The 13,307-nt window shown below is 31.6% G+C and overlaps 1 long non-coding RNA gene across 1 annotated transcript; it reads left to right on the forward strand.

The window, feature by feature from the left end:
- The first annotated feature begins 633 nt into the window (after nt 1–633).
- Nucleotides 634–6,569, forward strand: LOC145822806 (uncharacterized). The gene is made up of 2 exons (XR_014364520.1): nt 634–772; nt 6,183–6,569. It is a non-coding gene; the product is annotated as an uncharacterized LOC145822806 (long non-coding RNA).
- The last annotated feature ends 6,738 nt before the right edge of the window (nt 6,570–13,307 follow it).

Here is a 13,307-nt window from a genome sequence, read left to right on the forward strand (position 1 = left end):
TCTTAACTGAATATTATACTATATGATGCTGTTGAATTACTACTGTATATGGGTTCCAAATTCGAGTTGAGTGGGAGAGAATAGTAGACGTAGGCATTGAATTATGTTTTTATTTTGAACCTATCAATTACCAACAGAGAGTTATGCAGTGGGAAAGTTCAAAACTAGAATATTAACCTAGTAGGAAGCTTGAGCATTTTGAAAGTCTTGGGTAGTGGATACACAGATCTGTTAACTCTATATTTGTTAACACGTCACTCTACTGACAAATTCTGGAAGTGCATGATGACAAAATACATAATATGTTGTGCGGTTTGAGATAAGACTCTAAAGCAAAGCCTCATTTCTGTACGAATAAGCGCATAAAAGGCTCTTTTTCTTAGATTCTTTGAACACAACCTAAACCATGAAAAAATGACCTTTTGAAGCCTTTATTAGAGCTCTATGAAGTCCTCTCATGGCAATGCACTTCACTGTGGTTTCTCTTATTCTCTCTCATGTTATTCTCTCTCATGTTACATAATGTACCCAAATGTCACTAGGTGTGAGCATTGCTCTAGCCTGTAGTGGCTGCACTATAGTGGTGCACTAGTAATAGGATTACATTGAAGTGTTTTGTTTGCCGGTGGAACTTAATTGAAGTGTTTTGACTTGAATACAGAAAAAAGAGACCCAATGTGGTAGCCATTATGGTAGAATGCATATATTGGTATTTGACTAGTAGAATCCAGTAAGGGGGAGCAACAAATGGCACAATTGCATGGGTACCAATGTAAGTACTCCACTTGTTATGTTGTCATATAAAGTTTCATGCACTGACTGTTTGACCCAGTTCGTATTCCACACACACACACACACACACACACATATACACATACTAGCAGCCAGGCTGCAACAAAGAAGATAATATTTATGATAGGAATGATATTTTTGGTGTTTTAAACTTAGAAGTGTAATAAGTTTAGTAGAAATACACAAACACATAATATAGATGCAGCAAAATTTTTAATGTCATTCATATTTGTAGCTATGTGAAATGAAATAGGCTAAGAAAGTGGAATTTATCATTTTTTTCTAATGGATTGAGTGTTTTATTGCTATTTATTTATTTATTTATAGTTTTTAATTTTTGTATTCCAGTTTGTAAATTGTTTAATTCATGTTTATTTTTTTTAAAATTGTTTTTATGGAGGCTTTTTCTGTGTTTTAATTTTTAAATTGTTTCCAATTGTGAATTCCTAAGAGGCATGGACACTTCTTAAAGGATGGCGTGTCCATGTCGTGTTTGTGTCGGACACTTTCCGACACACATCCAACACTTCTCAAAATATGTCCTATTTTTGAAAGATTTTTTAGACTCAGACACTCTTTGGACACTTGTACAACACACGTCTATCACTTAAATACGTGTTCATCGATTAGGCACACACGAAACTAATTATAAGTTTCAACAAAATAAATTAGGATACAATAATGAAAGAAAAAACAGTGTAAATTTATAGAAATTAGTGTAATATTGCATTTTCTAAAATTGTCTTTCAATGATATATTCATGCATATATACATATATATATATATATATATATTTGTTATAGCCAGGATTGATTTCCGGGGAGGATATGCCAATTATGGACAAAGAGTAATCAATTTTTTACATACATGTCTGAATTACTCTTTAGAGTACCTTAAAATGTATATTTCTCTTCCATTCCATAGGTTATTAAGGTGTTATTCATAAGAGAAGCAGTTAAGGTGGAATTATCCTAGAGAGCAACAGAAACTGCGGTGTACTTTTTTGTTTGCTTAACACACATGCTATACTTGAAAGCGATGTGGCTCCATACTCCATAGCTACTTGGATTAAGAAAATGGCGTATAATAAATATATAAAACTATATATTTTGTGCGTGTCCCCCACCACATGTTTCCTACATTTTTCGAAAATTGCCGTGTCGGCATGTCTTTGTTTGTCTTGTATTTATATCGTGTCACGAGTTTGTATCCATACTTCTCAAGTTAATTCAATCATTTTTCCCCATCTAATTTTTAAATTGTATAATTCAATTGTTTTTTTCATTGTTTTTACGGGTGTCTTATGGAGGGCATTTTTTTGTGTTCTAATTTTTAAATTGTAGCTTTTTGCTGTTTTTTTAAATATTTTTTGGTGTGTTTTTTGTTTTTATTCTAAACTAAGCAAATTCACTTTAGTTATTTTTAAGTTTTATTATTTATTATTTCGTTCATTTAACAACCAATGCTTGTCTCCTCTAGGCTAAGCAATTGGAATTTATCATTTTTTTCGATGTGTGGATGTTTTATGGTTTTTTTCTTCTAGTTTTTAATTTGGTTAATTGAGCTGTATTTTGTTGTTTTTATAGGTGTTATATGTCGGATATTTCTTTGTTTTCAAATTTTTAAATTGTTGTTTCCAATTGTTAATTCAACTCTTCCCACCCCTAATGTTTTGGGTGTTTTTAGATTTTAGATTTTTTTTTTTTAATTCTAATTTTAAGTTGTTTATTTCAGTGGTTTTTCAATGTTTTTATGGGTATTTTATGGGGCCCTTTTTTCCTTTTTCTAATTTGTAAGTTGTAGTTTTCAGCAATTTTCTAATTGTTCATTTGATTGTGCTTTTATTTTTATTCCAAGATGAGAAAATTCACTTTAGTTAACTTTAATTTTTATTATTTCATTCATCTAACAACAAATGCATTTTGTCTCCTTTTTAGTATGCTAAGAAAGTGGAATGTATCATTTTTTAATGTTTTGAGTATTTTATTTTATTTTTAATTTTTAACTTTTTTGCATTCTATTTTTAAATTGTACTAAAGCTGGTACCTTATATTGTGTTCTAATTTTTAAATTGTTGTTACAATTGTTAATTCAATTGTTTCCGGCTGTTAATTCAGCTTTTCTTTCACCCTAATCTTTTGGGTGTTTTATGTTTTATTTTATTTTATTTTATTTTTTAAATTCAAAATTTTAAATTGTTTAATTCATTTCGTATTTTACTGTTTTTATAGATGTTTTATTTATGGGTTTTTTTCTTTTGTGTTCTAATTTTTAAATTGTTGTTTCCAACAGTTAATTCAACTTCCCCCCCCTAATGTTTTGGGTTTTTTTGGATTTTTTTTTTTTTTGGTATTATAATTTTTAAATTGTTTAATTCAGCTGGTATTTTGTTGTTTTTATGGTTTGTTTTCAACTGTTAAGTCAATTATTTTTTCAGCTTTAATTCAACCCTTTTTTTTTGCCCGCAAAAGTTTTGGGTGTTTTATGATTTTTTTTGGTATTCAAAATTTTAAATTGTTGTTATGGGGATTTTTTTTCTGTGTTCTAATTTTTAAATTGTAGTTTTCAGCTGTTTTTTAATCATTCACTTTAGTTATTTTGAATTTTTATTTTTTCATTTGTTTAACTATGCATTCTTTCTCCTCTTTAATAGGCTAAGCAGTTGTAATTTATCATTTTTTCTAATGTTTGAAGTGTTTTATTTTTATTTTTATTTTTTTGTATTCTAATTTTTAAATTGTTTTTTTCCAATTCTTAATCAACTTTTTAGGGAAAGTGGAGGGAGAGAATTTGTGTATTGGGAGACTAACATGGGCCATTATGTGAACTATTAGTTTACCGTTATTTTCTTTTAGTAATTGATGATAGAAAAAGGTAGACGTGTGGAAATAGTGTAGTTGCTGTTGCCTATTTTAGGAATAAAAATTAGGTGACAAAAGACGGACATAAGTTTTCATGCTAACTGAGGTGTGTACATTATATAATAGAATATAGATGTATGCGCAATTTTGTGAAGGATTTTGGCATTTAAATCAATATGTTGGCTGTGTTTTGATGATCCGAAAGACCATGAGAACTTCACTTTGTTGTTCATTGAACCATTTCTAGTTTCATTTTGGATAAAGTGTATATGTTTGTTGAAGAGGGTCTTGAATTCGTAATCAGTATTTGCTTAACACTAACATAATTGAACAGAATTGGCATTACAAAATCTATTGATCAACGACTATATATGCTAGTTGGTGTTTTATTTTGGATTTTATGATGATTTATTATTGTGAATCCTATACTTCGACAACATTGATGGCTTCACCATGCTTATTTTGACCCTAATAGCATGATATTATTATGACTTTGAAGATAAAAGAAGATAATTTTGGAACAAATCATGTAATGCGTGATCAGTATGATGAATCGAGTCGATTATTATCTACCCTAATCTTTTAGCTCTTTATCAGTGTATTATTTGCCTGTATTACCAAAAAGAAAATTTAAAGTTAGTGCACCAAAGTCAAATGAAAGCGATATCATGTTGACAATAATCATCTGCTGCTTGCCATGGCAACCCACAAGGTGCCTGCCTTTTGATCCGACTTTACTTATTGTGCATAGATTTTTAATCTTAAGAGTTTCTTGAAAGATATTATTTTCACAATAGTTATAAAATCCATCATTAGAGTTTTTTGAGTTCTCTATCTTGTGAAAATATGAAAATAGCCAATCAATGGGGCTAGCCCGTTGGCCCAAACTTTAACTTATCTTCTTAGGTAGATAATCTATGCACCTCACTCGGAGGAGAGGTTTTGACTATTCTCAGTTAGAAAGTGTGGATTCTTTTTTGGAGGTCTTTCTTGTGTGAGTATTGTTATGTTGTATATTTGTTGGAATGTCTTGATAGACTTTCTTATTATGCTGGATGGTTGTTGTAATGTCTTGTTAGACTTTCTTAGTAAGATGCTTATGATATTTGTATATTACTTCTTACCAAATTTATTTATTTTATTATTTTTGTAAATAACCTTTATGCTGTGTTTGGTTAGGGAATTTAGGGAGGGATTTGGAAAGGAAAAGGGAAAAGGTGTGTGAAAGTAGGTGAAATATAGGTATATTTTATTCACATTTCACCTAACTTTTTCCTTTTCCTTTCCAAATCCCTCCTCAAATCCTCCAACCAAACACAACGTAAGAAAATAGCCCTTTTAAGAATGACGGGGTGTACATTTAGGTTAAATTTGCAAATCATTAGATTTGTTTGCAAACAAGATATATATGTGTCCCTCAGCATGTAGCTGCTTAGAGTAGGCAGGGAAGAAAATAATAGCCCAAGGCAAAAAAAAAAAATTAAATGGGAAGGTGGCACCCATGTTTTGTAGATAATATTTTCGATATGATGTTTTATTTTCTATTATTGGACAAGTTCTGTTATGTTGAAGTCAAATCGAGTAATAATAGGTGGATGCTATCTTTGTCATTGACATTTTATTAGACTTTGGAAGTGGAACATGATAAATAGTTTTGGAATTGGATGGTTTTGAAAGCTGCTTACTCTGCTAAATTTGTAACATGAAGATTGGATATGGATTTTTTTTTTTGGTTGCCAAATTTTCCAATTTTTTTGAAAGTTTAGTTGACTCTTATGCTTGCTTGATATTTGATTTTTGATTTTTTACGAAATTTCAATTTATGATTGAATTATTTGTCCTAATTTGGACCTACTTTTATTGGAATACAAATTCTTCTATATGCATATTAAATGTGGCAATAAATTTTAACCTTGTCATAAACTATATAAGTACAAACCATGTTGTATATATATGGTCTGAAGAATTAATTGGCCTATATATTAACTAAAGTCAACAAACTAATTTTCTGTTTCTTCCCACCAACCAAACAGGGGAACTAACTAAATGCTACTCTTTCTTGCTAAACACCATATCTTATTTTGATCTAGAATGCAATAATAAATATGAAAAACAAACCTAATGTTCTTCACAAACCGTGTGGTTGACTTTTGCAAAATGCAAATAAATGTGGGACTATACTTGGGGTTGAAGTTGGGTGCTAACCTTATCCTTGCCCTAAAACAGTATGCTAAGTTCAACTATTCTATGTAAGATATACATTATGAATCACTTGAATAATATATGTTTATATAATATAGATATTTCATTAGGAGATTACCGATTGGAGCAACAATACTCTTGGGTTAATTGGGCCTACTTTAGGGTCACTATGGTGATTCAAACCTTTTATTTGTAAGACTGATTAAAAGATCATTCATATAAAGGATTAAATTGATTGAATATGTATAATATATGATTTATAAAATTTTGCAGTAAATATGATTTGGCTGCTGATATTCGACCATTTTATTTTATCTTTTGTATAAGCGGAGGGACACAAAGATGAACGAGAAACGCAGAGGATGGTGAGCGGCGGTGAGTCCAGTGACGACGTGACGGTGGCAAGGCAAGATTTCGGCTACAACGAGATCCTGTTCATAATCATTCTCATTTGTTGCAGTTTTATATATATATGATTTCTTGGGTTAGAGTGGTGGGATTAGAGTGATAGTGAGGTTGGGCCTCTCAAAGCATGTTTGGTTGAGGAAATTTGTGAGTGGATTATTTGTCCAGCTGGGTTGGCAATCCCATTGCACAGTCGGATTAACAAAGCTAGAGAGGGTATGAGATTGAAAAAATAGTGAGGGGATTAAGTGTATCCGGTTGTCTGGAACAGTATTTTTTTTTAATTATTTATGTTTTATTTTTTTTTTACCAAAGTGCAACCATAAGATATAAACAGATATGGGTAGCTAAGATTATACTAGAAGCAAGCAATCGGATAGATGGAGTCACGTCGCCTCCCCTCGCCTCGCTGTCGAAGTCACGTCGGTCGCCCTTCTCTAGGTTTCGCCTTCGTCTCCTTGTCGTCTTCTCTGTTTGTCTCTCTCAAAGATGGGTCAAGGTTTTGGAACAAATGAGATAAAAAGGAAAGAGGCTGCAAAATAAATAAATAAATAAAATAAAAATTTAAAAAAAATTAACAAAATGATGTCGTTTTGTTCCACTGTAGGAACCATGGCAAGAAGCCATGGTAGAGGATCTGGACTCCTCCAAGATGGGTTACTAAACCCAACAACACTCTTGTAATTGGATCATCAACTGAAGATCTATTAGAGAGGAGTTGTATCATCAACACCCTTGAGATTTGTTTAAAATACGAATTGTTCTTTATAGTTTGAAAAATTACAAATATCCTCTTGTTAGAATTTTTTAATTTAACATTATTAATTGAAAAAATAAAATTTCTAACTTCTCTTCTATATAACAATAAAATTACCTAAATTATTAATTCAAATAAATTTTTGATAACATTAAAAACTATTAATTAACTTTGAAATTTATTAATAAAAAGGGACCTATGAAATTAGAAATTTCAAGGGGTGGGCTATAATTTTCATAAACACAGGGGCAACTCATATTTTAAGTAAACCTCATGGGTATATTTGTAATTTACACTTTTTTTTTTATTTGCAAAAGTTAGGGAAATTTTGTTTCACACATCTTTTAATGAATTTTTTTTTATTATAATTTAATCATAAAACAAAATGACCATAATGGACATCAATATACACACTAAATATTGAAACTAAGCTTTCTTTATACACATGTTTTGAAAAATAATTCTCGGTGCACATCTTTTGGAAAAACAAAAAATTTAAACTTATATTGCTCATCCATTGTTTCTCACTTCTTCCGATACTACACTTTATTGTCCCATTATAACTAATGCAACGATGAAAATGTGAGTTTTATGTGTAAAAATTGATTTTTTTTCTTTTGTTTGCGATTCTCATTCGGCAAACCAATGCTAAAATTTTTCATTATGTTCGAAAACCAACAATCGAGATAATTTCATGATTTCATAAATTAACTTTCAAAAATATAAATTAATTTGGTTTTGAACTGACGGAATTTATTCAGAAGTACAGAATCAAACAAATATAACAATTTCGAAAGTACAAAACCAAATAAACCTATTTGATTCAATGGATTATTTTTGTCTCTTCACCCACCAACCAACATTGAACTAAAACTAAAAAATTATCCTTAAAAATTCAAAATCCAATTTATTTAGTTAAATTTAGTCGAAACCAAACACACACTAGTAGGATGGTGGAAACCAAACACTCGAAATTCATTTTAGGGATTTGAAGGTCTAGTGTGTGGAAAAATCTATTTGGGTGGTGTATACATATTATCAGTTAGGATTATAGTTAGAACATTTGGTGTACGGAATGAGAATAATAGCATATAATCAAATTCATAAATATGTGAACTGAGATATGATGTGTACAGATATCAAAAGGTGTGTGAAAATAGAAATTTTCAAAAGTTAGTGATTAGTTGTTAAATATCTAAGAGGAGTTAAATACATCTCCATGCTCCTATTGTGGGCGTCAATCTAAACTTGCATTGATGATTTGAATCATGGATGACTTTTATTATAGGGCTTACGCGATAGACGATTTAAATCATTGGTGTGGTTTTTGAATTGGAGCTCACATGAATGGTATGGAGAGAATAAGATATGGAGGGAAACTTATCTCCTTACAAGCTATTAAAGTCTTGCTTCCATTTTACTTTTAAGAGTAAAACTCAAAATTTTATTTTAGGCCATGTTTGTTTTGAGAGATGAAGAAGGAGATTTGATTCATAGTGAGTAGGGACCATTTTAGGTCTTTGTTTTGCGAGACGAAGCATGGGATTGGTAGTCCATTTGGACTAGCATTAGTCTTGGAGGAGGGGATTAACAAAGGCCTCAAAGGGCTGTGTTTCAAAACTAGTGAGATGATTAACTTGGAAAAAGACTATTTTACTTATGTTGTGTTTGTGTGTGATGTTGTTTTTTGGTATTACTTTATTTTTTAATATATATAAATATTAAAAAAATATAGTACAAAAAATATTTATGAACTATAATTTTTAATATTAAAATATAGAAAAACACCAAAGAGTATTTATGTGTTTCATATAGTTAATCTCCTCATTAAAATATATCACAAATAAAGACAAATTTTCTTAATTCCCTCACTAATAAATTCTTCACTATAACAATATCCGCACTAACAATTCCACCTAACCTAACACTAAATATAAATGAGGACCCTTAGGTTCCGTTTGTTTAGAAAGAAATGGATGATAGAAAGTGAAAATAGTAGAACGTGAAGTAAAAGAAAAGAAAAAGAAATGAAAATTTGTATTTGAATAAATGGAAAATTTTGCAAGAAATGATAGGAAAAAAATGTAATTACCGCATAGTAGAGAGTTGTCGAGAGAAATATAGACAAAGAAAGAAACAAAATAAACATTATCAAATTTTGTGGGAAAAAATAAATTTCCCTATGTATTTTGCGAGAAATCGTAAGCCTAACTAACAAGCTAATTTGAATTGTGTAAAAAACTTTAGGTAGCATTTGGTTTAGCTTTAGAATAATAATTTGAGAATGGAGTTGTATTTTGAGTTTGTGAGTTTTGGAATTATGATTTGAAAAGAGAAAATTTGTTTGGTTATGAGTTTTGAAAATAGTTTTGAATTGAATTTTGAATTGAATGCTGAATTTTTTAAATGGGTTTTAAATAAGAAAAGTTGTTTGATTATAAGTTTTAAAAAGGGTTTTCAAAACTTAATTAAAAAAATTATAGCTCATAGTCAACTACACAACTCAAAACTCTATTAAAAATTCTACTCAAAACTCATAACCAATTTAAAAAAAAAAAATTCAATTCTAAAAAATATTGAAAAATTTTATTTAATTTTTTTTTCACATAATAGCTGCAAAAAAAAAAAAAAAAGAAAGAAAAAAACCATTGTTCTGGTCGAACATCTGGGAGGATGTCTAAAAGGACGACCGGGTGCATCCAAAAATTCAAAAACTATCCGAACAAACGACTGAATAGACGAAATTTCGAAATTCAAAATTCAAAATTCAAGTACTCTATCTATTACCCATATTTTGAAAAGAGTTTTCGAATGTGAGTGTAAAATTAATTTTTGAGAATTATATCCGAACACAACACTTAAATATGTGTAAAATCATAATTACACCTCTACACCAAACACAACCTAATTTTTATTATTGTTTTAAGATTATCTACCGAAACAAACATATAAAAAAAATTATTATTATTATTATTTTTTAACCTTTAAAATTCTCTATCTAACCAATCTAAGCCTTAGGATAGAATTAATGGCGACAGATACTATAACCAATCCTTGGTTATGTAAATTTTTAACGTTTACATGTGTGGTTGACAGGAGCTCAAGATAAAAGGTGTATGATTGGGACCTAGGACTCCGAACAGTAATGATACATTTATTTAATTTTGGAATTCTAATTAAATTTTGGAGTTCTAATTAAATTTTAATGATATAAATTTTTTTTTAAAAAAAAATCATGGTTAAAATATTACATCAATAAGTGGCGCACACCCTTAGAGTTTTTTTAGAACTTATATTTTAGAACTCCTAAACATTTTTCGGACTCCAAAATAAGGCTCATATATTGTGGATATTTGAAAAGTTACTATTTTAATAGGTTATTTTAGTTTTTAACTATTTTAATTGGCTAAACTTTTTGTGTTTAGAAAGATAGTTAGATTTTCTTATAGTTAGATGTGATATTTATAAAAGAAAAAGTAAAATAATTTTAAATTTAATGTGATATTTTGTATTATTAACTATTACAACTTATTTTATTATTTTATAAATTTTAATCCAAAAAATCAAAAAAATAACATTTACCAAACACTCCTATTATTGCATTTGCTCTTCTTATTCTTTTTCGGGTAATGTAAGCGAGCCTCTCAACCCGTTGACCCAATTTGAATGGCCCAGATTCATTCTTATCATTTGATTTATCTAGGAGTGTTTGACATGTTAACGTTTTGATTAAAATATTTAAAAAAATTTCTCAATAAAAAAATATTAGACATTCTGGGTTTGTTTGGTTTGTATCTCTAGATATAATTGTTAAAAAAAATTTTCAAAATTTTATTTGGTTCAAATTTTTAATTTTTTTTTTCAAAATCCCTTTTTCTTTCCTACACATTAATCAATCACTCACACACACTCTCTCTTATTCTCAATCACTTTTTTTCTCACACACATCTATTCAATTACAAAAAAAAAAAAAAAAAAAATCATTCAAAACTCCCAAATTTCAAAATTATTTTCAAAATATACAACTAAACAAATCAAAAAAATTTCTAAACCCTTTCCCCAATTATTTATTTAAAATTTATCTTAAAACATAAACCAAACACCCCCTCAATCTTTCAAACCAACACTTTTGCTGTTATTCGACGTATTATATTTTTTATATGCCTATTATGAATTTGTTAATCGTATGCAATAGGCTCGAAGATTTCTGGAAGGCACATAAGTCTGAACACTGTGGGGAAGTGTTTTGTGATTGACAACATGTGGCAAAGGTGACGCCGAAGTGTCAACTAAGGTGCCATGTGGCTTGGTCACGCTGCGAAGATGATCTCGGCTAGGCCAAGATTATTTGCGGAGATGCTCGAATGCGAGATAAACGGATGAGGGATAAGAGTCCTAGAACAGGGGAGGACCTCAGTCTAGATAAGGATAAGGCTTAAGAAGAGTTTATCCCTATCAAGCTGGGGGTCCAAGATGAGTATTGAGCCTAAGTCCATTGAAGTGAGGCTTTTAAAGGGACCAGATCACTGCTAGTTATAAAACAAAGACACTATCGTGGGTCGAATGTAAGCTTTTTCTTGTGAGTTTAAGCACAATTTGCTATCTTTAAGAGATGTTGATTATTGACTAGATCATCGGAGTGCCCTTGGGTAGACGAACTACTGCCAAATTCTCATCTTCTTGTGCAGGTTGTTGGGCTTAATCTATTCTACCGGTGTTCTCCAGCTGAGTTTTCCCGTTTGGTTGTGTGGTAAAAAATCAACACCCATAATTTGGCACTGCCTGTGGGAACTTAAGGAGAATAAATAGCTAACGACGGACAAGAAGAAAAGATTGGGGATGACATTAACAGTGAGAGTTGTGAACATGCTGACCCTAACGTCGGGAAAGAAAACTGTAATGAAGGAGCACATGATTCGAATCCTAGAGAGAAGGACGTCGGCAAAGAGGGGAATGCCCTGAAGAAAGTTGGCCGAGATGAGTACTACAATGAAAGCGACCTCTAGATATGGAATGATAGATGCCTGAGGAGGGACGACGAGATGAAATGGATGACGAACAAGTTGGCAAACCTACAGTTGGTTGTCAACTTCATGATGCAGAACAACGTGATGCAACCATTGTTCCCGTTGCAGAACACGCCGGTACTAGCGGCAAAGACTGACGCCCAGAAAGGGAGGCAAAAAACAATCCTAGTAGTCTCGCAGCATATAGCGATCTCGGTTGTCCCTTTACTGTTTTGTTGTATTCCGGACTCGATTCCGTGATATTGGTGGTGGTATACCTTGTTGTCATCCTTTAATTCCACTTGATTGAGTTTTAGGATGTATTGGGCAGAGTTGTTACAGGTTGGTTAGGCTTTGGTTTCAATTCTTTGTTGCCCAGTTTTTAGGACGTCGCCTTGCGCTCGAGCGGAGATTGCACGGTCCCAGTTTTTTGTGTCCCTGCAAAACTTCTGCAGGTATGATTTTTACGATCGAGCGGGTTTCTTTACGCTCGAGCGGTAGCGCTCGAGCGGGTACTTTGGCGCTCGAGCGGGTAGTACCTTTGGGTGTAAGTTCTGGGAGGGGGAAATCTACGCTCGAGCAGACTGGTTTTCGCGCTCGAGCGGATGTACTTTATTCTTGTGTCTTGGCGCTCGAGCGGGCCTTATTGCGCTCGAGTGGGCCTTATTGCGCTCGAGCGGACCTAGTTTTTTGTTCTTGACGCTCGAGTGTTGTGTTCTCCGCTCGAGCGGGAATGTCGTATATCAGTTGGCAGCTGGGCATTTTAAAATCACTTTTTACATTCTCTCTCTCTTACTTTCTAAAAAGCCATTTTGAGAGTTCCTCTCTCTAGAAACTCCTTTCTCTCTAGAGTTTGATCTAGTTAGAGTGTTTTCTTTTCCTTCAGCCTTTGTAAAAGTTGGGTTGATCGTCGAGGGCTACACATTGATCTGAGAATATTGAGTTTTGGAGCACGTTGAGTTTCTTCACCTTCTTTCCTTGAGCTCCGAATTTGAGGTAGGGATTCCTACTCACTCTTATGGTCTTTGACATAGATTTTTGGTTGTTTTGATAAAGTGTTGAAGTTGGGTAATTTTGGGACTTAGGGTTTCAAAATGTGTTAAAGAGGGTTTTGTGATTTTGGGCTCATAATATGTATTTTGGGTTTCAAAATAGTGTTATTGATGTTGGTTGTTGATATTTAGACCATTGGGTCAATATTGGGAAATGGGGTAGAAAATACTAATTGGTTGTATAAATTAATTGGTATGATTAATTTGAGAAAATGATGGTTATGTGGAATTG

Source organism: Camellia sinensis, chromosome 3 (genome assembly GCF_055761805.1).
Source record: "Camellia sinensis isolate YWXY chromosome 3, ASM5576180v1, whole genome shotgun sequence".
NCBI classification, from domain to species: Eukaryota; Viridiplantae; Streptophyta; class Magnoliopsida; order Ericales; family Theaceae; genus Camellia; species Camellia sinensis.